This window comes from Triticum aestivum, chromosome 7B (genome assembly GCF_018294505.1).
Source record: "Triticum aestivum cultivar Chinese Spring chromosome 7B, IWGSC CS RefSeq v2.1, whole genome shotgun sequence".
NCBI lineage: Eukaryota > Viridiplantae > Streptophyta > Magnoliopsida > Poales > Poaceae > Triticum > Triticum aestivum.
The window spans coordinates 334,875,185-334,899,424 of NC_057813.1; positions in this window are offsets into that span (position 1 = coordinate 334,875,185).

A 24,240-nucleotide genomic window follows, 5' to 3' on the forward strand; every position below is an offset into this window, starting at 1 on the left:
CCGCCGAGGGAGCGACACCGTGGAGGAAGTGGCCGGCGACGCTGCCATGGATGGAGCCGCACCGTGTCGGCTCTGGACGGAGCGCCAGTAGCACTGTGAGATCAAATCAAGAAGAAAATGCATCGATTAGTGTATAAACTCTTTGGTGGCGCCGATTAGGCCGCAGCTTCATCCGAGGAAACAATGATGATGCTGCCTTCTGGTGGTGCAGGTGAAGATGGTGGTGGTGGAATGGAGGTGGCGCGAAAGACGAGGGGAACATCGGGGCAGCTCCTTGGAGGTGGAGGATGGGGTGGCTGAACCGGCGGGATGACGAGATCGACGACGGATCCTCATCTAGTATGGTGGATGAGGGACGTCGAGGTGTTGCTATGCACGACGTCGTCGGGGAAGAGGCTCCGGCTGGGTGGCGGATGGAGGAGGGTGTGGGGCTTCGCGGGTTATCGCGGCCTCGGTGTACGAACGGGTGGGCGGATGGGATGGGAGTGGGGAACCATGGCTTAGGGACGCGCTTGTCCAAAATGTGGGGTAAGTTACTAAAGTACCCCCACAAATTTGAGGCGGTTCTTTCGGTTCAGGGGTATCACGGGCATTTCGCATGTCGGGATTTCACAGGAGGTGGGATTATTCATGCGCATTGTAATTTTCAAATTGCAAGGCGCGTGTTGAGATGGAGGGAGTTGTCAGAGCACAACGAGACAAAGATATATCTTAAATATTTTGTGGGTAACAAAGCGCGGGTTGAAATTTCCGGACAAGCCTAACGTGTACTGTACCAAATCAATTCGCACTTCCGTCGACGAAAAAACAAAAAGAAATTAATTCACAGCACACAAGAGAGTCTAGTCGAGTCTATTGTACCAAATCAATTCGCACTACAAATGTAATTCAAAACTTTGAATTCATTTTATGTTCAATTAAAATATTTCGCTATGTGTATAATGCATGCAACCTACTACTCAAATGAACGTTTTAGTGCATTCCAAACGTATATACTATCGCTTCAATACGAACTAAATTTGAATTCGTTTCTCTATTTGAATAAGATCTACAATAAAGATTATTGTGAAGTCAAACCATTTGAATTCGTTTCTCTATTTTAATAAGATCTACAATCATCATTATTGTCAAGTTAAACCATCGTTTGTGTATTATGTTCACAGCACACCACATGATTACTCTCGAGTAAGATATGAACTATGTGTACTATATGAACTCGAACTCGATTTTTTGAATCCACTTTATGTTGATTTCAAATCACAGTACATTTCAAGCTATAGCTAGATCTTCATAATCTAAACCATGTCTCATATGTATAATGTGTTTATCACATAATGTATGGTGTCCGCCCCCTATGCCTACAAGTATTTAGATGTGAGTTGCAAACACCACACATTACCACAAATTCAAATAAAATGTGAGATTTTTTAATATATAATATTGTTTAGATTGTTCGATATTTAGTTGTAAGCTGCAAACACCACACATTATCACAAATTCAAATAAAATGTGAGATTGTTCGATGTATTGTATGGTTTAGATTGTTCGACGTTTAGCTGTGAGTTGCAAACGCCATGCATTATCACATTATGGTATAACATCTACAAAACGACAGCACGTGTATCACCGCTATATTCATGCATGCATATGTTTATAACACTATGATCTCCTATTCAAATATATGAATCCACTTTCATATCAAATTATGATCTTTGTTAGTCTCTTACACCCACACAATCCTCTAAACTTTGTAGCTAGGACTAATATTCTCTCGTGCATGCTGTAACGCCCCGGATACAACTTTCCATTATTGTAACTCCAACTCTTGCCATTTCCGGCTATGTGATTTATTATTTTCTCCGTGGTTGGGTTTTGTCTTTCGTTTTGCATTTTGGCCATGGCATGCATCTCATCTCATAGCATCATCCGCATTGCATCCATATGTTTTCATAAAACCCGTATCCACTTGTAGTTGCCGCGTCACCCCTTGCTTTCCTTGATCGTTCCGAGACCAACCATGTTTTCGTTTCCCTCTTGTCCAACCACCTAACCTCTCTTGCCAGCTCGCAGCCCCCTCGCGCGTGTGTCCAAAACTTCCCCGAACCCGAACCGCACGGTCATGACCGTTGGATTCGAATCATCCCCTAACATCTATAAAACATCTCCGTTTTCTTATTTGGACTGTCCTAGCCTATTTACCTCGACCATTCAAGTTTAATCGGATGATCCAAAACCCCTTCATTTCCCTATATAAAGACCCCTTGTCCAAATATGGGCAAACCCTAACTTCTAGGGAGATGTCCCATCCCGCCGCCACTCCACAAAATCCTCTCGGGATCCCCCTCCCTCGATCCCACAGCCTCCTCCCTCCTCCATTCAGATCCAGCCAACCACCACAGCCACTTCCACTCGATCTGGACCGCCAGATCTTAGATCGGACGGCCCTGAGAGCTTTTGCAACCCAAGCACACAGCTCCCGCACGAGCCCCCTCCTCCTGCTTCGATCCCCGAGCGGATCGGGAGAGCTCGCCACTACCGCGTCACGTTTCCGGCCTCTCATCCGTCCGGCCGGCAACAACCACCACCACCAGGCTGCACCTCTCCTTCCCTTCTCCCCCTACCGCTTTCTCTCCTTCCCCTTCAATCTCTCTCACAATCTCTCCTCTCTGTTTCTCTAAACAGGAGCTCACCACCGACCGGAGCCGATGGAGCTGAGCCACCATCGTCCTACTCGACCCAACCATCCAGATCCGTTCCGCGCCGACCCGTTCCGCCATCGCCCATTCATCCCGCCGGATCCGCGAAGCCGCCCGTTCGGGACCCTGTCTGCCTCCCCTGCATCATGCCCCATCGCCGGGAGCTCGCGCTAAGTCCGCCTCCGCCCTCTACTTCCCCTCCAACGAGCAGTAGCCACTGCCGGCCCTTCAACGCCTCGGGTCTTCCACGCCCCAGATCCGCGGCCCCGTGCCTCCTCCTCGCACACGTCCACTGCTGCAAGTCCCAGCACCGCCTCGCTCTTCTTCCTGGAGCAAAGCAATCACCTGCTCGATCCGGCCAAGCGAGTATCGCTCGCGTTGACCGTGCCAAGTCCCACGACCGACCGCACGCACCTGGGCTGCCTCCCCTTCGTCTGTTGGCCAAGGCCCAGCCACGCCAGATCCGGCCTGCCTAGCCTCCTCCTCACTAGCCGGGCCAAGAGCCCATGGTGAGCAGCCCAGTCCGCCCACCAGATTCAGCACGATGTAGTTTTTTTTGATGTGTGCGATTTTGCTAATCATCAGAGGATTTACAGTTTTATAGAAAAACCCTCAATGTTCATGCATTTAATAACTCATCAACCGTGCATCGGATTAAAATGTTGTAAACATATAAAATGCTTAGATTTCCATCTACTTTCATAATATACAACTCTCATCCATGTTTAAAATGTTTAAAATGTTGTTTGTTTAAATTTGTTTAAATGCCATGCTAAAATGCTTTATTTCATAACTAAATAACAGTACCTCCAAATTTAATAAACTTTATATGTAAATGGGGTGAAAAAAATGCCTAGTTTAACTTGGTCCACTTTATTTTCCTGTTTAACAACAATAAAACTTGTTTTAGGGCAGAACAGTACCAAATTCGAAATATGCATATGGGGATTTTCCAGAATTGTTGTTTGTTGTTCCGACCTCATTTAAACTTTCCTAGATAGGTAGCTTAATTATGCTTCACCTCTTGCCATGTTTAACAACAATTAATATTGTTGTACATAAATGAGAGAGAACTAAATAATTGAATGTGGTGTTCCGTCAATATGCAACTCGTTGCATATTGAGCTCCACTTAATTTGTAGTATTGTTTGTGCACTTTGCCATGTCATGCCTCATTAAACCGGACATGCATCATATTTGGTTGTGCATCGTGCCATGTTTATGTGATGGTTGTTTACCATGTTGTTTGCTTCTTTCCGGGTCACTTCTCTCGTTAGCTTCGGTTTCGTTCCGGAGTTGTGAGGATTCGTTCGGCCATGTCCGCTTGTCTTCTTCATGGGCTCGTTCTTCTTCCTAGCGGGATTTCAGGCAAGATGACCGCTACCCTAGATCTCACTACTATCATTGCTATGATAGTTGCTTCATTCTATTGCTATGCTGCGCTACCTATCACTTGTTCTTCAAGACTCCTAGTTTGCCATGTCAGCCTCTAACCTTTTTCACCCTTCCTAGCAAATCGTTTCTTGGCTATGTGACCGCTTTTGCTCTGCCCATCTTATAGCGTTGTTAGTTGCAGGTGAAGTTGAAGATTGCTCCATGGTGGACAGGATTATGTTGGGATATCACAATATCTCTTATTTAATTAATGCATCTATATACTTGGTAAAGGGTGGAGGCTCGGCCTTATGCCTAGTGCTTTGTTCCACTCTTGCCGCCCTAGTTTCCGTCATATCGGTATTATGTTCACGGATTTTGCGTTCCTTGCGCGGTTGGGTGATTTATGGGACCCCCTTGACAGTTCGCTTTGAATAAAACTCCTCCAGCAAGGCCCAACCTTGGTTTTACCATTTGCCTCACCACCACCTATACCCTTCGCTTGGGTCGGCCAACCCGAGGGTCATCTTTATTTTAGCCCCCCGAGCCAGTGCTTCTCTAAGTGCTGGTCCGAACCGAGCAGCCTGCGGGGCCACCTTGGGGAAACTCGAGGTCTGGTTCTACTCATAGCTTGACTTATCCGGTGTTGCCCTGAGAACGAGATATGTGCAGCTCCTATCGGGATTGTCGGTGCATCAGGCGGCTTTGCTGGTCTTGTTTTACCATTGTCGAAATGTCTTGTAAACCGGGATTCCGAGATTGATCGGGTCTTCCTGGGAGAAGGTATATCCTTCGTTGACCGTGAGAGCTTGTGATGGGCTAAGTTGGGACACCCCTGCAGGGTATAAACTTTTGAGAGTCGTGCCCGCGGTTATGTGGCAGATCGGAATTTGTTAATATCCGGTTGTAGATAACTTGACACCAGACTCGAAATTAAACGCATCAACCGTGTGTGTAGCCGTGATGGTCTCTTCTCGGCGGAGTCCGGGAAGTGAACATGGTTTTGGGTTATGTTTGACGTAAGTAAGAGTTCAGGATCACCTCTTGATCATTGCTAGCTTAACGACCATTCAATTTGCTTCTCTTCTCGCTCTCATTTGCGTATGTTAGCCACCATATTATGATTAGTCGTTGCTGCAACCTCACCACTTTACCCCTTCCTTACCCATTAAGCTTTGCTAGTCTTGATACCCATGGTAATGGGATTGCTGAGTCCTCGTGGCTCACAGATTACTACAACAACAGTTGCAGGTGCAGGTTGCGATGATCATGACGCGAGAGCGATGTTACTTGTTTTCGAGTTTTTCTTCTGCTTCTTCTTCGATTAGGGGATAGGTTCCAGGTCGGCAGCCTGGGTTAGCAGGGTGGATGTCATTTGAGTTTCTGTTTGTGTTTCATCCGTAGTCGGATGGTGCTCTTATGTATTGTGATGTTGTATTCATGTGGCATTGTATGCCTTTTGTATGTATCCCCATCTATTATGTAATGTTGATGTAATGATATCCAGCTTGTAAAAGCATTTCAATATGCGGTACTATCCTTGGTGGGACCTTAGAGTCTCTTTAGGATAGTTTCGCATATTGGGCGTGCCACATGCACACGCCCTCCTCTCCCTCCCCCTCCCTCAGCATTCTATCCATCGCGCACATTCATTTTTTTTCTTTAGGTCGTTCTCCCACAGTCTCCACAACTCCTTTTCGACACACACCAATCGATAAACCTCTCAAGTGATGTCTGCCTACAACATACACACGCACCTTCCATCTCCCCCTTTTTGTGTCAACGCCTCGTCTCTCTCATACGGTCCCACACATGTGTATACTCTGACCCCTCTTTTCATCGATCTCACAACCGCACACTCCTCCCCCTATCTAGCTAGTAGCTCGGCCTCCCGCACCACCTCCTAGCTCCATTCTCTATGTCTATCCATCTCGCTGGGCCTTATTTGCCTCTAACAAATGGATGTACACCGACCGATCTCCCACTATACATATAGCTAGCTTGGTCCTTATTGCTCATTTTTCCCCATGAGTCGATCGATCTACCTCATTAGTTATGTCTCTCCCTTCCTCCAACAAGCAACAATTCATCTACCAATCTAGTTAGGTTTGCTTACCAAACACATGGTTCCCCTTCATCATCCATGCATGCGTCCCGACAGATCTATCACGCACAGGCACACACAGAAACACGTCCCCACTCTTATTGAAAATATTGCAGTTCTACCCTCAGTTTTCTAGTAGGCCTCTTTCACCATATTCGAGAGGCAACTCCATCACCCATCCAACACTCTACCCCTCTCCCTCCCTCTCTCACTCCTCTCTCTCTCTGTCCATCCTATTTCCCATCCTTTTGTTATGTATGGATGTCGACCGATCTCCATCAAGACATAGCTGGGTCTGTCCTTTTCAACACATATACGAGTCGTTCTACCTCTCTAGTTAGGCCTCCCCCTCCCCCTCCCCCCCACCCCCCGACACACCGATACATCAAGCGCTCTAGTCATGTCTCCCTACCACACACAAACTTGACATGTGCCCTCTGACGTTCTAGTTGGCCAGTCGCCCTATATCTTTGACTTGCACACACACAATTTCGATGGCTCTCTTCATCGATCTCGCACCGACCCACTTGATCCTCTCTTCGACTCTATCGGTATCTATGACCCCTCCCTCTCTTCTTGTGGATCGCCCAGCCCTCTATATATCATATGGATAGGCCTCCATTTCACACACATTGCATGCAAAATTTTGTTTGATATGTCATCGAGACATATTCCCACAAATACATCCACGAAATCACAACCCCCCCAAACAAAAAATACTCACGAACGCACATGCCATCTGTCTAGGTTTGTATCTCTCTCTCACACACACACGTAGGTGGGGGACGTGCACGAAGAGAAGAGGTGGACGCACGGCGCACGTACTCCCATCTCTTTCCCAACCACACCCGCGCAGGTACACGGTTGAGCTCATTTCTGTACGAAAAGGCAGCCCACGTGGTAATTTGACATGTGTACTGGTTTTCCACTTGATGGAGGGAGGATCGTCTACCACAGGTGAACAAACAAATTGTGACTTGACGTGTTATGTTAAAAAAGAGGCAAACCATGTGGGGCCTACCTTAGAGGCAAGGCTCTATACACTGGTACTTTTGATGTGTCCCATCAACTCGTAGAACGACGAGAAGCATGCTTAGTACACTGTCTCCCGCGCCCATGGGCGCGGTGGCTCGCAGGATGAGGTGAAGCTTGCTTACTAGTACAGTACGCCTTACGCCCGCTCCCTCGCCCACGCGCGCGGTGGCTCACAGGACGAGCAGGAAATTTTACTACTCCCTCCGTTTACTCCTCGTGCCTACCTTGGTTAGAGAGATTATCATATTGTTTGGAATATATGTACTTTAGTACTCCCTCCATTTACTTATACAAGGCCACTATAAAAAATACATTTTGCATATAGACGTATATAGACGTATTTTAGAGTGTAGATTAACTCATTTTGCGCCGTATGTAGTCCATATTGAAACAGAGTAATAGTAAGCACTCTCCCTCGCCCCTCGACCCTCGCCCATGTGGTGGACGTGCAACAATTCATTCGGTCTCATATAGCTAGAACGATATATACTGCAGTACCATTATTGCTCGACTTCCTGAAGAGGCGAAGAGCCAATCGCAAGGTTAATATATTGGAGATGCCAAGCACAAGGTTTATAGGAGAACGAGTAGTAGGTGCTGCGTCATTTATAAATAAAGTATTTTTCTTTAGTGGCACGTATGCAATATAAATAGGTTCATATTGAGAGAAAAGGAAACTGCTCCACTATATACATAGTCAGGACGAGCCTACACGGTTGCTTGATGGGGTTGCTCTCTTCACACTCTCTCGCACAAAACGATTGTGGACACATCTCTAACATCCCGGTGGATCACGTCCGCCCGGGGAAGGGGTGGATGCTTAGTGTAGATGCGGTCACCATCGCCAACGGTGAAAACCCACTGTCGGCACATCCCGATCAGGGGTCCCCGCCGTTCTCTCTCACAAAGCCGGTGAGGTTGCCTTCATCCCTTGCTCACTTCCGCGACGTGGGTAGTTGCCACCTCCCGCCGCCCTCCTCTAGGGTGAGCTACGTCCCGACAACCCTCAGGTGCAACTCCCTTTACAACTGGCTTGCACCACTGCTCCAGCTGCCCACATCACTCCATGTGGATATTTCTCTACTTCTTTGCCCCCCACGTACCTCTACTGGCTTCTACGTACTATATTTGTGAAGAGTTTATGTCTCATCAACTAGTCCCAGTAATCTTATTCTAATCACGCTTCTTCAATTTCTTTGCCACATGGATGCTCATCTCGGTTTTGGTGAAACTGCACAAAATGATCCGATTGTCAAAGGGTTGCAAATTTCATTTCTTGGGAAGCTCCAACGTTGCCAGCAAATTAAAGCCTGGTTAGGGTTTACAGTTGAAGGGCTAGGGACTGCATGGATCAGTTTTTTCTTTTGCTGACTCTGTTCCAAAATAAGTGTCAACTTTAGTAGTAGTACAACTTTGTACTAAAGTTTTCATGAACTTGGGACACTTATTTTGGAACGGAGGGAGTATATATTGTCTATGATCTGTCAATCATTCATATGCAATAGCATGCATGTTAGTCTCCTTTTGTCGGTGTACTAGAGTAGGGGTACCCTAGTATCCCGAACTTGTGCACGGGCAGTTGCAGCACCCCGCGGCAAGGCTTGCCGGGTGAACGCCAAGGTCCTCCGTGGTTCCTTTGGAACCATTCAAGAACAAAGTATTTAAGCCAAGAAGACAAGGCCCCGGCAAGAGGAGCTTGCCGGGAAGGCCCACCAAGGCATCGCAAGGAACTTGCCGCGACGCGCACGCTTCCCGGCAAGGCCCGGTGAGCGACAAGCTTCCGGGGGCGACAAGACAATATCCGCGGCAAGGCGCTTGCCGCGACAAGCTACCACTCAGTACCCGCGCTCCAGCACATCCACCAACGTGTCGCCTTGAGGCCTTTCCAGACACGCGTGGCAAGAGGCTGTGCAGCCAGTGGTGCGCGGTGGCAAGCGACGCTGACAAGACTACCATCATGGCGAACGGTGGCGTCCCTGACGGTCCTTTTTGCACTATTTGGGCGACGCAGACGGGCATTTAATGCCTTTGTCCCCTGCCGTCAGGGTTAGGTAGGATACACTGTACAAATAGTTGTACCAACCGCAATTCCTTTTCCATTTTTGCCCTTTTCTACTTTGCCACCTGTCGGAGACCCCTTGAGCATATAAAAGGAGGCCCATGCGCAACGTAGAGGGGGGTTGGAGACCAAAAAAACACTCACGCTTGGTCTCGTTAGCAGCTCGTGTGTACTGTAGCACTCAGCGCCCCCGAGCAAGAACTCAATACAATCAGACAAGCAGCAGTAGGAGTGTTATCTCTCCGGAGAGCTCCGAAGCTGGGTAAACTGCTCGTGTGCTTCGCCTCGATTCGCTCTTCATGCGATCTCCGCCCCCCGCCGAACCAAAAGGGGCTCGGTTCGCCGGTCCCCATAGGTGCTCGAGGATCAGCTTCCCCTACATCTTTGGCACGCCAGGTAGGGGGCGTCGAGGTTGTGTGAACCTGATCCGTTGTTCACACGAGCTTGATCTTCATCTTCTTCATCGACATGCCACTGAAGAAGAAGACTTCAGCGGCAGTTGTTCCGTCCACGTCGATCCCACCACCGCCGGAGCAAACGAGTGGTGGGGTAGACGCCGGCGGAAGGACGGGCGTCGATGAGGGAGCTCACGGTTCTGCCAGGTCCAAGGACAAGGCTGTGCAGACCTCGGCGTCCGTACATGCACCGCACCCGTCTCAGGAGGCGCAGGATCGACAGCGTCATGGTATTCGCAGTACCATACGTTTGTTGGACCAAGATCGAGCTGGTGGATCTCGGGGCGCTCAAGACCGGCATGCATGCCGACATGTTGGCACGAGCGAGACACGGTCGCCTGGACGGGATACTGCTCCTTCTAACATTGTTAGAAGTCCGAGCATATCCCCCTCCTCGCACTGTTCGCCACTGCCGCCCACGACTCCAGCAGAAGCTTTGGCGCGAGCTCAACTGCTCCTGGATTACCCTCCAATGGCAGACAAGATCGACGGATGGAGGGCCACCATTCAGAGTCTCATCGGCTTCGCCAACGGTGACACTCCGCGGCAGCCGAGTACATCGCTGCCGCGGCAGGACCGCCAGGCACGAGCCGATGGCGATGAAACCAGTGGGGGTGCAGCCACCATGCACTCTCCACCCCGAAGGCCAAGATCGCCGACTCGCCGGATCCACCTCGACAACGACTCCACCGCATCATCGGATCCACGAGCTTGTCGCGATCAGCGCCAAGTTCTTCACGAACGACAGCAAGAAGACGCTCGTACTCGCATCGAGCGCCAAAGAGAAGTGCGACGTCAATCCGACCAGCGCGCTGGGCCTTCTGTCGACATGCATGCGCCAGGGGAACCAGGCGACTTGCCATACGCGGTAGGTTGCCCTGCGTTCACTCGTGAGCTGCGGCAAGTCCAGTGGCCCAGCACGAAAAATTTCAAGCCAGATGTACCAGAGAAGTACGACGGCAAGTCGCAACCGTCGGAGTTCCTCAGCATCTATACCATCGCGGTGCAAGCTGCCGGGGGGTGGGACGACAAGATCCTGGCCAACTACTTCCCGCTGGTGCTCAGGCCCAATGTCAGATCCTGGCTCATGCACTTGCCGGACAACTCCATATCCTCCTGGGCAGACCTATGCCATCAGTTTGTCGTCGCCTTTACGGGCGGCCACAAGCCTCATGGCCAAGAGAGCGATCTTCATCTGCTCGCCCAGAACGAAGGAGAGCCCCTGCGCAAATACATTCAGAGATTCAGCCGTGTACAGCACAACATCCCAGATGTCCACCCTGCCGCGGTAATCAGCGCGTTCCATTAGAACGTGCGAAACCGCAGGATGCGGGAGGAGATGGCGATGTGCAAGATCAGAGACGTCAGTGAGCTATATGCCCTGGCCGACAAGTGTGCACGTGCTGAGGAAGGGAGGAAACTCCCCGGAGAGAATACAGAAGCAGGAGGGTCTGATAGTGAGGAGACTGCCCCGACAAAGAAAAACCGGCGGAGGAACAATAGGAAGAAGAAAGGCAAAGATGTGCTAGTCGTTGAGCAGTCCGGCAACGGAGGCGGCGCCAAGAAAGCCAAAGCTGGTAGCTCCGGCAAGGAGATTTCCGCGGGCACCAACTACCAGGCTGTGGCAGTCGCCGACAAGCAGTACTGCAAGATCCACCGCACCAAGGGCCATGACCTCCAGAGCTGCAAGAAGGTCGAGCAGCTTGTCGAGCAGCAAAAGGCTGAATACGAGCGACGCGACAAGGAGAAAGCCCATGAAGGTGCTGGAGGAGCTAGCAAGAAACGCCCCGGCCGAGGAGGACGACGCAGCAAGGCTAAGCAGCGGCAAGAGACAGACCTCCCCGCGGCCGCGACAAGGATGAAGATGACGACGACGATGAAGATATGGATGATGACGAGACCGATGAGCAGGAGTACCAGAAAGCCACACAGGTCCTATGCGTTGACGGAGGTGCTTCCCTGCATACTTCACACCGCCAGCTCAAGCAGTGGGTGCGGGAAGTTAATGCGGCAGAACCACCCGTCGAGTCACGCAGGCCTCTTAAATGGTCCAACATGCCTATCATCTTTGATATTGAGGACCATCCTCATTGCATAACTGCGGTCGGGTGCTTGCCGATGTTGGTTTCACCAACTATCCGCAACCTCAAGGTCACTAAGATGCTAGTTGACGGCAGGGCCGGCTTGAACCTGATCTCCTCCGCGGTACTCCAGAAACTCCAGATCCTTGATGGCGAGCTCGAAGAGACCGGCGCGTTCCAAGGAATCAATCCGGGAAGGAGCAAGCCAAAGGGAAAGATCACGTTGCCGGTGACATTTGGCAGCGAGTTGAACTTCAGGACTGAGAGGGTCACTTTTGACGTTGCTAACTTTCCATTGCCTTACAATGGGATACTCGGCCGTCCAGCACTCGCCAAATTCATGGCAGCCTCTCACTATGCATACAACATGCTGAAGATGCCAGGCCCGATAAGTGTCATCTCTGTCCCTGGCGACAAGAAGGATGCTCTTATCTGCGCCGACAAGATCTACCGGGAAGCAGCAGCCGCAACAGATCGCAAGTCACTTGCCGTTGAAGCTCCCGGGGCGAAGAAGAAGACCAAGTCCGGCAAGAGTTCTGATGCCCACTTCGGCAAGCGCACCTCTTCGGAGTGCTGCGCTACCATCGAGGACGCACCATCGAGCTCCACCGGCAAGTGTAAGAAAACAATGGTAGCTCCACCAGAGACCAAGAAGGTGTCCGCCAAGGAGGATGGCACTGGTGGTACCTTCACCATCAATGCCACTCTCGACCCTAAATAGGAAAGCGTGCTCGTTGCTTTCCTGTGGGCGAACGTCGACGTGTTTGCGTGGCAACCGTCTGACATCCCCGGTGTTCCCAGGAAAGTAATCGAGCACCACCTTGCCGTCTGTCCTCATGCGCGGCCCGTCAAGCAGAAAGTCAGGAAACAGGTAGTGGAGCGCCAAGAATTCATTGCAGAAGAAATCAAGAAATTGGAAGCAGCAGGCCTTGTCAGACGAGTGCTCCATCCTACGTGGTTGGCCAATCCTGTAGTCGTGCGCAAGGCAAACGGGAAATGGAGGCTTTGTATCGATTTTACCGATGTTAATAAAGCTTGCCCCAAAGACCCATTTCCCTTGCCGCGCATCGACCAGATTGTTGACTCCACGGCCGGATGTGACTTGCTTTCATTTCTTGATGCATACTCAGGATACCATCAGATCTTCATGGCAGAAGAGTAGTCCGCATTCATCACCCCATGTGGCACTTACTGTTTCGTATGGATGCCTTTCGGTTTAAAGAATGCTGGTTCAACATTTGCAAGGGTAGTCCATGACGCTTTTGAGCCGCAAATACATAGAAATGTGGAAGCCTACATGGATGACATAGTGGTCAAGAGCAAGGACAAGGCGACTCTGATTCAAGATTTAGACGAAACCTTTGCAAATCTGCGCAAGATCAACCTTAAGATTAACCCCGAGAAGTGTGTGTTCGGAGTCCCCTCCGGCAAGCTTCTCAGGTTCTTCGTGTCTCAGCGGGGAATTGAAGCCAATCTCGACAAGATCAAGGCCATCGAGCAGATTGAAGCTCCAAAGCACGTCAAGGATGTACGAAGACTTGCCGGTTGCGTAGCTGCTCTCAGCAGGTTTATCTCTAGGTCTGCTGAGCGCGCCCTGCCATTTTTCAAAATATTGAAAAAGGCAGGTCCAATGAAATGGACTCCGGAAGCGGAGGCTGCGCTGCAGGACTTAAAGAGATACCTGTCCTCCACTCCGACACTTGTCGCACCTAAGCCACAAGAGAAGTTGCTGCTATATATAGCGGCAACCAATCAAGTGGTTAGTGCTGCGTTAGTAGCAGAGAGGGAGGCGGATGATGAGCCAGCAACCACGGCAGATGCATCCAGCGACAAGCAGGAGACTTCACCGGCAAGCTCTGGTCCCGACAAAGATGGATCTGCGCAGGCGCATGAGAAGATGCAGAAAAGAATGGTGCAGCGCCCAGTTTACTTTGTCAGTTCCCTTCTGCAGGGGGCTAGGTCAAGGTATTCTGGTGTGCAAAAATTTCTTTTCGGCCTTCTCATGGCCTCGAGAAAGCTGCGCCATTACTTCCAAGCACATGAGATCACAGTCGTCACTCGTTTTCCGCTGAAGAGGATATTGCAAAATCCAGAAGCAACAGGCAGGATTGTCGAGTGGGCACTGGAACTGTCAAGCTTTGGCCTCAAGTTTGAGAGCACTTCAACTATCCAAAGGAGAGCATTGGCAGAGTTCATAGCAGAGTGGACGCCAACACAAGATGAAGAAGTTCCAGAAACGAGCATCCCCGTCAAGGAAGCAAGCAAAGAGTGGCTGATGTACTTTGATGGTGCTTTCTCGCTGCAAGGCGCCGGTGCGGGCGTGCTACTTGTTGCACCCACCGGAGAGCACCTCAAGTACGTAGTCCAGATGCACTTTCCCAAGAAGCAAGCAACGAACAATACTGCAGAGTATGAAGGTTTGCTTGCCGGTCTCAGGATCGCAGTAGACCTTGGAATCAAGAAGCTCATTGTCAGGGGTGACTCACAGCTTGTCGTCCGCCAAGTGAACAAGAATTATCAGAGTCCGTTGATGGAAGCCTACGTTGATGAAGTGAGGAAGCTAGAAGAGCACTTTGACGGCCTACAGATGGAACATGTTCCAGAACGACATTGCCGATGGCCTGTCAAAGTGCGCTGCACATAAGTTACCTGTGGAACCAGGGATCTTTGTGCTCAAGCTGACTCAACCATCTGTAACGCCATCAACTGGACAGAGCAAGAAGAGGAAGTTGATTTCTGGTGACTATTTTCCGGCGGAGCTCCCCGAAGCCGCCGCCAAGAAGGTCCTCAAGATCAACACCAAAGGTGCTGAGGAGCAGTCTGCTCCAGCAAGCCTTAGGGTTTGTTCCGTTGAAGCAGACGCTCCCGACAAGTTTTGCTCCGGCAAGCTTGCCGGGGAACGCCAAGCTCTGGCTGAGCCGCAGGTTCTCGCCGTAGAAGCGGATGTTCCCGCAGCAGTAGATGTGCCTTTAGTCTTTGTTGTCGAGCCGCAAGCTCCAACATGGGCACAGCAGATTGTCCATTTCCTTCAGACAGGAGAACTTCCCGAAGAGCAAGAAGAAGCGGAAAGAGTAGCCCGACAGTCAAGTATGTACCAGTTTGTTGACGACACACTGTACAGAAGAAGACTCAACGGCATGAAATTGAAGTGTATTCACCGGGAGGACGGACAAAAGCTGTTGGCAGAGATACATGGAGGCATATGTGGTCACCACATTGGCGCAAGAGCACTTGCCGGCAAAGCATTCCGGCAAGGTTTCTTTTGGCCGACAGCCCTCCAGGATGCAACTGCACAAGTAACCAAGTGTGAAGCATGCCAGTTCCATTCCAAGCAGATACACCAGCCAGCTCAAGCTCTCCAGACGATCCCTTTATCCTGGCCATTTTGGTCTGGGGGCTCGATATCCTCGGCCCTTTTCCCCGAGCTGTCGGGGGCTTTGAGTACTTGTACGTTGCAATCGACAAGTTCACAAAGTGGCCAGAAGTGGAACCAGGGAGGAAGGTGACAGCACAGTCAGCAGTCAAGTTCTTTAGGTCGATTTTTTGCCGTTTCGGGATCCCTAACAGGATCATCACCGACAACAACACACAATTCACGAGCCGCACCTTCATGCAGTACGTCCAAGATCTTGGCACCAAGGTCTTCTTCGCTTCTGTTGCTCATCCGAGAAGCAACAGTCAAGCGGAGAGGGAGAATGCTGAAGTGTTGCGCGGGCTCAAGACCAGGACTTTCGACAAGCTGCGCAAGTGCGGAAGGAACTGGATTGAGGAGCTGCCGGTGGTTCTTTGGTCGATCAGGACGACGCCAAATCGAGCCACTGGCCAAACACCTTTCCCTCTAGTCTATGGAGCAGAGGCAGTTCTCCCCACGGAACTCGTATACGGATCACCTCGAGTGCTTGCTTATGATGAGCCTGAGCAAGAGCAGCTGCGACAAGATGACGCGCTGCTCCTTGAGGAGGACCGTCTTCAGGCTGCTGTACGAGCTGCTCGATACCAGCAAGCTTTGCGCCACTACCATAGCCGCAAAGTTAATGCCAAAAGTTTCGAGGAAGGCGACCTTGTTCTTCGGCGCGTTCAGTCCGCCAAGAATTCCAACAAGTTGACGCCAAAGTGGGAAGGCCCTTACCGGGTGAAACGAGTCACTAGGCCTAGCGATGTCCGCCTTGAGACCGAAGATGGCATTCCGGTGAGCAACTCCTGGAACATTGAGCATCTTCGTAAGTTTTACCCATAGGGCGCGGTTGCTGGAATCTTTTCTGGCAACCACCTTTTGTACAAGTCTTGCCGATGTTGCATGTAATCCTTTGTACAAAGCCGGGCGCAGACCCCATGCACAAGTAAAGCTCATGTGCTCCGCACATGTTGTCAATATCATGCTGTCTACTTTATTTTTGCACGCGTTATCTGACACTTTGTGCAGCACCTACCCCCGGTAAGTGATAACGAGCCGTAAGGCTCCATATCTTTATTTTCTCTTCTTTCTTTTTCTCAAAAAGGAAAGGAAGGTTCCCTCGCACACAAGTTTGCCGGAGGGAAAGGAGAAGATAATGGTGTGGACTAGGCATCGTTCAAGGAAGTTTCGCCTTACCGGAAAGCAAACGACAAAAAAGCTAAGTTTCCAAAGTTTGAGCAATCAGTTTTAAATTTTAAGTTATCTTCCTCGAACGACTGTACTTTGTATGGAAAACCTGTGCGCGGAGGAACCAACTCGTAGCTAGTTGCGCCCTTACTTTGTTTCGAGTCCGCTCAACAACTTAAGTGAGCTGTGACTAGTTGCGACAAGGTTTCTTGTCGGTAGCGGCACCGCTAGCAGGCTGCTGATGTCCCGCACTCAGCGCTCGCGGCTAAGGTGCCTGCGCCGACAAGTTCCCTAAAAGCGTAGGGCAAAAACATACAAAGGAAGGAATCAAGTAAAGGAAATAACACAGCAATCTCTACCCAAAATAGAGTTATATTACAAGATACCTTGTCGCAGCTCTAACAGATTGTTCTCATGACATGACCGACAGCGACAAAGAAAAAGAGAAAGCGGGCGGCCTAATCTACGCGATCGCCCTCAACCCTCTTGATCTCGCTCACCTTGTCCACAATGGGTGCGACAAGGGCCTTGAGCGCTTCCAGATCAGCATCCGGCGGCAAGGACCTGAGGATGTTGGCGAGGTTGAGGCCTGGGTTGCGGAAGGCCACCTTCACCAGCACCTTTTGAAGAACTCCCGCACAGATCTTGCGTGACTCGTCGGCCAGCTGCTTTGGGATCTTCTCCCGGAGTCGCTGGAGGGCCATCGCCACGCCTTTGAAGAACAAGCTGAGCTTGGCACTAGGTTGGAGGTGCTCATCGGAGGAGTACCCGAGATCCTCCATCCCCAGCTGCGCCAGCTCCCCATCGATGGCTGCGGCAACATTCACCAGACCCTCGGTCCAGTGCTCCACAGTCTCCCTAAAAGCATTCTGGGTGGCAGCAGCACTCGCCAGCAGCGCCTCGTCGGCCTTGATCTTCTCCTTCAAGGCCACCTCCTGCTTCCTGGCGCCATCCAGCATCTTGGTCAAAGTGGCCAGCTTCAACTCAAGATCTACGTTGGAGTCCTTGGCGGCGCTAAGCTCTTTGCTCCTCTCAGCGAGGCGACCCTGCAGCTCGCCATGAGCGGCGGCGTCCTTCTCGGGCTCATGCTTGAGCGCGGCAAGCTCCTCGCCGCTCGCCTTGAGATCGGCCTCCAGCTGCGCTGTCTTCGTCTCCAGCTCCTTCTTGGTGGCCTCGGCAGCTGCGACAGCATCCTTTGCTTCCTTGAGAGCCCCGCCAATTGCTTGCTCGCGCGCGGCAAGCTCCTCCTCGTGGCTGTCAAGGTTGACCTTGCGCTGCGCCAACTCGCCTTCTTGCGCAGATAGCTTCTCGGCAGTGAGCCGCTGTTGCTCTTCGACCTCAGCCTTCTCGAGGAGGAAGGCTTTCCGCTGCTCGGCAACTTGCTCCCGCTCCCCTGCCAGGGACCGGAGAGCTTCCTGCCTGAGACCCCGGAGCTCCTCCGCGCGCTTCTCGATGTCCACTCCCGCCTTCGCGACAAGCGCTTCTCGGGATTCCAGCTTGGCTTGTCGGGCGCGGTAAAGCAACAACAGCTTCCGCAGCAGCCGCTCCTCCTCAGGCTCGTCGCTTCTCCTTCGACCGGCGCCCTGGACCTTGACGCCCAGGGGAGCTTGATGAAGATGCCGTTGCCGGCCTTCAAATAGGCGCCGGGCTGGGGCTCTTTGGAGCCTGGCGCTGCAGCAGCGGCGGAGGGATCGGCGGTCAGCGCAGCGCCTGGCGCTCCTGCGGCCTCGGGGCCGTCAGTGCGATCGCCGGATCCCTCGCCAGCTTCTGCGGCAGCAGCTTTGGCAGCCTCTGCGCCGGCGGGCTCATCAGCGCCGGCTTCTCCTTCGGTGGCAACAGCGTCGTCGGTATTGTTGCGCGTGTTTTCCTCGCCGGCGACCTCGGTTTCCATCGGCTCCGTGGCAGATGGATCTGACGAACGGAGAAAAGAGAAAAGTCAAGCAAATATCCAAAAGGAAAATCAGAAGAAGAAGAACCCAAGGGAAGTTTTAAAGCAAGAGGATTACATATACTAGGATCTGCAGTCGTGGTCTCAACCACCAGAGGGTCGCTGGTGCTTTCCCTTGCTGGAGAACTGTCCCTTGCCAGAGAACGCTCCCTTGCCGGGGAATCCTCCCTTGGCGGTGTAGTCGAAGCAGATGGCATTTCGGGAGCGGCTTCTAGGCTCCCCTGGTGAGGATGCTCTGCTCCTGCACGAACCAACAGTCAGATATCAACAAAGGAAGAGCACCCATGCGCGCCTGAAAGCAGGAAATAAACTATACACTTACGCTGGGGGCTGCGCTGGGGGCTGCTTTGGGGAAAAGTTGCCGGGTCCGGCAAGATGGTCTCGGACACGCCCTCTGCTGTCGCGGTGGGTTCGTCCTCGATGACAATCACCGGGACCTTGGCTCTCTTCGCCGCTCTCTGGGCCAGAGTCCTGGAAAGGAATGGGTTCGGAGTAAAGCAAATCAGATACAAGACAAAACAGCAAGAATTGAAGAACTACAAACACGACAAAGAATCTTACTCTTCTTCTTCCTCGTCGGAGCTGAGCGCGGAGAGATCGAAGTCCGGCTCGCCTCCGGTGCAACGAGACGGAGGAGTAGTTTCCCTTGTCCGCTTGGCAGGAGCAGTAGCGGTGGGCCGAGAAGACCCCGCTCCAGTTGTCGCAGCGGCGTGAGGCGCTCCCGCGGCAATAGTGCTTGCCACGGTAGAGCGTGTCGCGCGACACGGCGGCTGTTGACTCATCTGCCCCCCCGCTACGTCCACGGCCTTGCGGAGACGCCTTCTTGGTGGAGCTGGGGGCTCCGCTTGCGGCAAGCTGTCTGAAGGTTCGGGTCCGACAAGCTCTCCCTCGCCGGGCTCGCTCGACTCATCTTCGGGCCCGACAAGCTCTCCCTCGCTGGCAAACTCCTCGCGCTCGGCAAGGCTTGCCGCCTCTGTTGCCTCTGCCTCCTCCACGGTGAATCCAAACTCACCCGCGGCAGCGGCTGCCGCCACCTCTTCCAGCCTAGTGGTGATGCGCTACATCTCCGCGTCGGTGGTGTCGCGAGTAAGGCTCTTCTGCTTGTCGGAGCGGACCGGCACTTCAACCAAGCCATCAAAGAACTCCTGCACGACGGCGTCCGCCGGCTCTTGCCAAGTTGGGGCAATTCCATGTGAGTCGCACAGCAGCATCATTGCACGGATGCGGTCGAGCGAGGAGTTGTTGCACAACGGAAAGACACCCCTCGGCAACATGAATGGATGTTGAGGATCGCGCTTGAACAGTTCTAGGAGCATCGCGTCCAGCTCCAGGACAGTGAAGTTGAAGTTGAGGCCCGGGTGCAGCCTCAGGATATCCGCCGAGTTCTGGAACTCCCAGGTGGGTCTCCTCCTCTCCTGCAGGGGGGCGATGCGGTGGCGAAGAAAATCTGCGCCAACGGCGCCTACGGTGAGCCCGGCAAGCCTAAGGTGAAGGATCCGGGTGACGGCGATCTTCAGCCTATCGTCTTCCGGGGCCACGTTGCTCCAATCGTTTCCGCGCGCTATTGGGGCTTGTCGCAGGGCGGTAAATGGCTGCGGGTTCTCCTAGACAGTCCAGCACCACTCTGCTCTCCATTCCTCCCACTTGCTGTGGAGCTCTCCCTCTAGATAAGCTTCCTTCTTGCCGACTCTCGAGATCCAGGCGATTCCGCCGGATAAAGGATCTCCTCTCTCGACTCGGGGCATAAAGAAGTGGCGAAAAAGAGCTACGTCTGGATGGACTCCGACAAAGTTTTCGCAGAGATGTGCGAAAACTGCCATGGTCAGAACGGCGTTGGGGGTGAAGTCAAGGAGGCGGAACCCGTAGGTGTTCATGATGTCACAGAAAAATTCAGAGAAGGGCGGGCAGAGCCCGCAGTAGAAGAACAACGCAAAGAAGGGGTATCCGTTCGGAGCCAGTTCCGAAGCGGCAGCCGGGAGTACCTTCGTGCGTGGATGCGCTCGCGTCTCCGTTGACCAGAAGAGGTAGTAGTACTCCCTCAGCTCCTTCGTGGCAAGCTGAGGGGGGAAGATGGCCCGCTCCTTTCGCAGCGCCGCGAGCCTCTGCGCCTCTACCGATTTCACGCCCTTGCCCTTGTCGGCTTTCGGAGCCATGGCGGAGGTGGTGGGGGAGATCGACGGCGTTGGTGGTGCTGGTGGCAATGGGGGGCGGCGCGCTGCTCTCTTTCGGCTTTGAGAAGAAGGGGGGGAGCGGCGGAGATTTCTGAGATTGGAGTAGCAACCAGCAAGATGGGCGATCTGCCCCTGTTTCCCCTGCTTATAAAGAGGGAGGGGGCGGGCGTTCCATTATTCCGAATAAAGAAACCACCCACGATCTCTCCCACGACGCTGCATTCAACGCGTGCCAGTCGGGGAGGGCGCGGTGGATACGGAGTAAGATACGGCGTAACCCAGGCCGCACGTGCCCGTGCCCTGTGTTGGGCCTGGCCCAACAGCGCTCGGCGCCATGTGTGGCCCAGGCCCGGGGGCTCCTGTCGGTGTACTAGAGTAGGGGTACCCAAGTATCCCGAACTTGTGCACGGGCAGTTGCAGCACCCCGCGGCAAGGCTTGCCGGGTGACCGCCAAGGTCCTCTATGGTTCCTTTGGAACCATTCAAGAACAAAGTATTTAAGCCAAGGAGACAAGGCCCCGGCAAGACGAGCTTGCCGGGAAGGCCAACCAAGGCATCGCAAGGAACTTGCCGCGACGCGCCACGCATCCCTGCAAGGCCCGGTGAGCGACAAGCTTCCGGGCGCGACAAGACAATATCTGCGGCAAGGCGCTTGCCGCGACAAGCTACCACTCAGTACCCGTGCTCCAGCACATCCACCAACGTGTCTCCCTGAGGCCTTTCCAGACGCGCGTGGCAAGAGGCTGTGCAGCCAGCGGTGCGCGGTGGCAAGCGACGCTGACAAGACTACCATCGTGGCGAACGGTGGCGTCCCTGACGGTCCTTTTTGCACTATTTGCGTGACGCAGATGGGCATTTAATGCCTTTGTCCCCTGCCGTCAGGGTTAGGTAGGATACACCGTACAAGTAGTTGTACCAACCGCAATTCCTTTTCCATTTTTGCCCTTGTCTATGTTGCCACCTATCGGAGACCCCTTGAGCATATAAAAGGAGGCCCATGCACAACGTAGAGGGGGGTTGGAGACCAAAAAAACACTCACGCTCGGTCTCGTTAGCAGCTCGTGTGTACTGTAGCAGTCAGCGCCCCCGAGAAAGAACTCAATACAATCAGACAAGCAGCAGTAGGAGTGTTATCTCTCCGGAGAGCTCCGAAGCTGGGTAAACTGCTCGTGTGTTTCGCTTCGATCCGCTCTTCGTGCGATCTCCGCCCCCCGCCGAACCGAAAGGGGCTCGGTCCGCCGGTCCCCCTAGGTGTTCGTGGATCAGCTTCCCCGACATCTTTGTATTTGATGAAATGTTGCAACGGGCAACCTTGGATGCAAGATACATGAAACAGAAGCTGGAAGCTTCATAGCATTGTACAAATTTATCTCACTGATAAATTACAGTACGTACTATACTAGTACTATGTAAAGAGTTAGGTGTCGCACGTTGTGCAAAAAATATGGTGATAGTGTGAGGTGGGCCGTGTAATCACCGAGCCTGTGTGTTTTCACTGCTCTCGCACTCCTCCGCTGTAAGAATGGAGAAAATTGTAATCTAGTAGTACCTCCTTTCACCGAAAGCGTGGGACATCCAGTAGTGCTACCACCTCACTAATAATGACCAATGAGCCATCAAATCACATAGACCCAGCAGTAAGTTGGACGGACGAAGCAACCATCACTTTTGAATCCGCTTCTCCCTTCAACACAAGTGCTAGTGAGAGGTAGCGTCCGCTCTGCCTAGGCATGAATGCGGCACCAATTCTTTGGAGCGGCGCTGACCGTTTCGGGCGGGAAGCGCGCGCGGGCGATGGAGGGGCTTTGCGTGGGCCAGGTTGGTTAGGAGCGGGCGTGGCAGCTGTACGCCTGTCCCGACCGGACGCCCGGAAACAAGAGGATGCACCGACTCTCGTGGCTAAATCGTACACTACACACCATCTCTCTGTAGGAGTAGGTCGATGTGTCGCTCTCTCTAACACAAACATGCACACACACGCACACACATGTTCATAGAATAGGAATATCGTGTGAGTGCGAAGCCACAGGAAGTGAGGTACAAATGGAGTATGTACAAGAAGATAAGAGGTGACGAATATTCCATCAAACCTGTACTGAGGAGTAGTACTCCCTCCGTCTAGGTGTTAAGTCATCTTACAGAAATCGGATATTCCAAAAATGTTTAGGCATCGTCCATTAACTTTGCATCTCAATCCCCTCTTAGCCTCGTTGCTAGTGAGTGTTGTTACTTAGGGAGCGTTTGGATCCTAAGAAGAACAGCTTATAGCCTAGCCGGTCAAGGTTAGGCGCTTGGAACTGTTAATATATGTTAGCTTTGGTGGGCCAGCTAGCTTGGGTGGGCTAGATCGGCTCACTTCCGACGACAAACTTCGCGTAGTAGTAACATAGACTAGTAGCATGTGCATGTTACTAGTCCAAGTTACTCACCACTATGACCAGCCTAAGCAATGTAATCAAATGCTCCTTACTCTGCATCGTTATCTCCCCCAGAAACCCGATGCATGGAGCACAACACGCGTTGATCAGTCAAGAAATCAAATTCGACTTGCATGCGAGTTAATACGTAGCCCTGCATGGGAGCTAAAACGGCATCTCTTAGTTGTTGGGATTAATTGTTGCGTTTAGAGACAGAAATTAGGGCTTTGATTGGAGGAAGGACCGGTCAAGTTTCTCCTTCTGCTCCAATCTGCTTGCACCTTGGTCCCGCTGCACCTTCTAACGTGACTTATTACACCTAGACGGAGGGAGTAGTACGAGATATGGTGGCACATTGACTTAGGTCGAATACAAGTGCCCAAAATTTTGTGCATGTTATAATAAGGATTCACTTAAAATAGTACGTGAGCAAACAGAGGGATCAATTGGACAGTGTTCACGAGTAGTAGCGAGATGTGTGAGGTAATATTCACCGCTGGCGCTTTTAATTTTTCTTATTAATTTGTTTGTTTCACCCTCTGACTGGTGGGACCCAACATACTACGTGGAGAGAGGTAAGGTGACTAAGGTTGCATTTTTTCTGTACTACCAACAATTCTTTAAATCCCAAAAGACCTTAGACTAGTCACAATGGATAGTAACTTAGACTAGTAACATGCATATGTTACTAGTCTATGTTACTACCTCTATAGTGGGGAGTAACATTGTATGGTATCATGCAACACTTCATTTATTAGATTGTAGACTCATTTTGTCTTGGTATGTGTGATGTTACAGTAACTAGATATGTTACCACATGCCTCTCCTTCCTCATTAATTACTCGCCACATCATCTATTTTGCCTAAAGATGTGTGATGTTACCACCTATGTTACTCCCACTGTGGATAGTCTTACCACCAAATCCATATGACATGATTATGATTTAAATCCCAATGACTCCCAGCAAAAAAAACACGGCATGCTTGTCACATGAATGCAGGAATGTATAAAAGGTTATTTTCTTCTCGTTGAACATAACGGGAGCATGGTGTAGCTGGTTAGCCTGTTCGCTCATCAAACTTGAGGTCTCGGGTTTGATAACTACACTTGAGCATAATTTCGTTTTTGTTCGACTTCTTTCTTCCACCGAATGACTGGTAGGCCCTGCATGACAAAGAAAGGAAGTGATCTGGGGCGGTGCCATGAGGATTCTTTGACTGGTCAAAATGGATGGATACGGAGCTATATGATCTCGTAGTGACTATATAATCACCTCATCACGTATATGCTGCAGCCTCGGCACTCTTCACAGACTCTC